Genomic DNA, 2,731 nt, shown 5'->3' with positions numbered 1-2,731 from the left:
ATGTTCTTTATAAAAGGGTTTTGTTGCCCCTCCTCTGGAGTGACTCACATTTAGGTGGTACATACCTTTGCACATATCAGACATGTTACTTTTTGGAGGGGGTTGAAAAGTAGGGGTTGTTTGGGGAGGGAAATTCTGGAAGCTTCAGGACCAAGGTTGGCCTTCTCCTTTTTGAAATGCACTGTGAGAAAGGTAAAGCAGAAAGAGGAAGGATTCACCTCTTAGAGTGGGGCAGATTCCTCCAAATAGAGAGCACAACATGGGACAGCTGAGAGGGAGGCTGCAAATGGAAATAATACTGTTAACACCTCTCCTGAAGCTGAGAGATGGAACATGGAAGTGCCTAAAAATGATTGTAAAAGAATCTATATTCCTCTCTTTAAAAAACTGTCCTAAAATGAAAAATCCCATCCTCATCACAAGTGATTTCTACCTGCTGCTACCTTCTACCTGGTACTATTTTGCCTTTGGATGGTGGCCACTAAAAGCAATTGGCTAGTTCTAAATGGGATCTGGACACGATCCAGCTTCTTGGGAGAATCATTTTGGAAACAGAAGATATTAAATGGACAGATGTGAAAAATAGGTACCAGAAAGAAATGCAGGGTAATCCAGCATGGAAGAAATTTAAGTTTGCCAGAGTGGAAAGAGGAGACATTCAAGAAACAAATATTTATTGAGCACCTAATATGGGTCAGGCACTGTTCTGCATGCCTCCCAAAAGGAAAAAAGGCAGTTAACACAAATTCTGAAGAAAGGGGCAGCAGAAGGCTGGGGAACTGAGAAGCCTGAAGTGATGGGGGAGCTGCCTTAGGCTTCCTCTTCAGCCTCCTTACCAAAATTCTCTTCCTCTTCTGCAGTGGTATCCTGGTACTGCTGGTACTCGGAGACAAGGTCGTTCATGTTGCTCTCAGCCTTGGTGAACTCCATCTCGTCCATGCCCTCACCTGTGTACCAATGGAAGAAGGCCTTTCGGTGGAACATGGCAGTGAACTGCTCTGAGATGCGCTTGAAGAGCTCCTGGATGGCTGTGCTATTGCCAATGGAGGTAACTGCCATCTTGAGGCCAAGAAGTGGGACAGCGGTCTTCACATTGTTGGGGATCCATTCCACGCAGTAGCTGCAATTCTTGTTCTGCACATTCAGCATCTGCTCATCTACCTCCTTCATGGACATCCATCCACGGAAGACTGCAGCCATGGTTAGATACCGACCATGGCGGGGGTCACAGGCAGCCATCATATTCTTCACATCAAAGACCAGCTGGGTGAGTTCATGCACAGTGAGGGCCGGATATTGCTGGCTTCCCCGGCTGGTAAGAGGGGCAAAGCCAGGCATGAAGAAGTGGAGACGCAGGAAGGGCACCATGTTGACTGTCAACTTGCGGAGGTCAGCACTGATCTGGCCAGGGAAGTGGAGGCAGGTAGTGACACCACTCATGGTGGCTGAGACGAAGTGGTTCAGGTCTCCGTAGGTTGGTGTGGTCAGCTTGAGGGTACGGAAGCAGATTTCAAAAAGGGCCTCCTTGTCAATGCAGCAGGTCTCATCAGTGTTCTCTACCAACTGATGGACGGAGAGGGTGGCATTGTAGGGCTCAAACACAGTATCAGACACTTTTGGTGAGGGTACTACACTGAAGGTGTTCACGATGCGGTCAGGATACTCTTCCCGGATCTTGCTAATGAGCAGGGTGCCTGCCAATTCCAGAGCCTGTGCCCCCTCCCAGAGAGTGGGTCAGCTGGAAGCCCTGCAGGCAGTCATAGCTCTCTGCCTCCTTCTGCACCACAGCCAGGACTGAGTCAACCAGCTCAGCCCCTTCTGTATAGTGACCCTTGGCCCAGTTGTTACCTGCCCCAGACTGACCAAAAACAAAGTTGTCTGGTCTGAAGATCTAGCCAAAAGGACCTGAGGGAACAGAGTCCGTAGTCCCAGGTTCTAGATCCACCAGGATAGCACGAGGAACATATTTGCCACCTGTGGCTTCATTGTAATACACGGAGATGCGGTCCAGCTGCAGGTCACTGTGCCCATAGTAGATTACTGTGGGGTCGATGCCGTGTTCATCACTGATCACCTCCCAGAACTTGGCCCTGAACTGGTTGCCCCACTGACGGGCCTGGATGTGCACAATTTCCCTCATGGCTAGAATTTATTTTAATTTATTTTTGCTCACCTCAATGTATGCTCGGGACAAGGAAATATGTATTTGTTTTCTTTGCTGGTCGCTAACTGAAAGAAGGAACATGCCCGGGAGGAGAGAGCAGCGAGATCCAAATGCGACGGCAGGAAGATTCTCTATTAAATCTTATAATACAGTTCATACTATATGTGAAAAGTTTTACTTCCTATAATCACCATTATAACATACAAAAACACCTTTGGTATTTATACACTTTCATAAACTTGGCTTTAAATGACTAAAAATAATTCCATCATATTCATTAAAGATAATTTATTTCCTATTCCTCTGTTATTACATCACTGGGGTGTTTCCAAATAACTTATTATAAATCTTGCTGTATTGTTCATCTTCATGAAAAAATTCATATATAGTGTATGATAGTTTTACTGTAGTCCAGCTCCAGTGCAAAATGATATGTACAATTTTCAGGCCAAACCATAAACAATTACAAAGGCTTTATCTGTCAAGCTTCACCAGACATGGTGCATAATTAATGCACTGCACTATGTAAAAGATGTAGCAGTCAGTCTCAGACTCCTTTGGTAAGTC

At 45.9% G+C, this 2,731-nt stretch overlaps 1 pseudogene; it reads right to left on the bottom strand.

The window, feature by feature from the left end:
* Positions 1–657: 657 nt before the first annotated feature.
* Positions 658–2,210, bottom strand: LOC107133665 (annotated as a pseudogene).
* Positions 2,211–2,731: the final 521 nt, after the last annotated feature.

The sequence above is a fragment of the Marmota marmota genome, unplaced genomic scaffold (assembly GCF_001458135.2).
Source record: "Marmota marmota marmota unplaced genomic scaffold, marMar, whole genome shotgun sequence".
Lineage (NCBI taxonomy): Eukaryota > Metazoa > Chordata > Mammalia > Rodentia > Sciuridae > Marmota > Marmota marmota.
The sequence above is the reverse complement of the archived record's forward strand: the minus strand, read 5'-3'. Positions and strand labels throughout refer to the sequence as shown.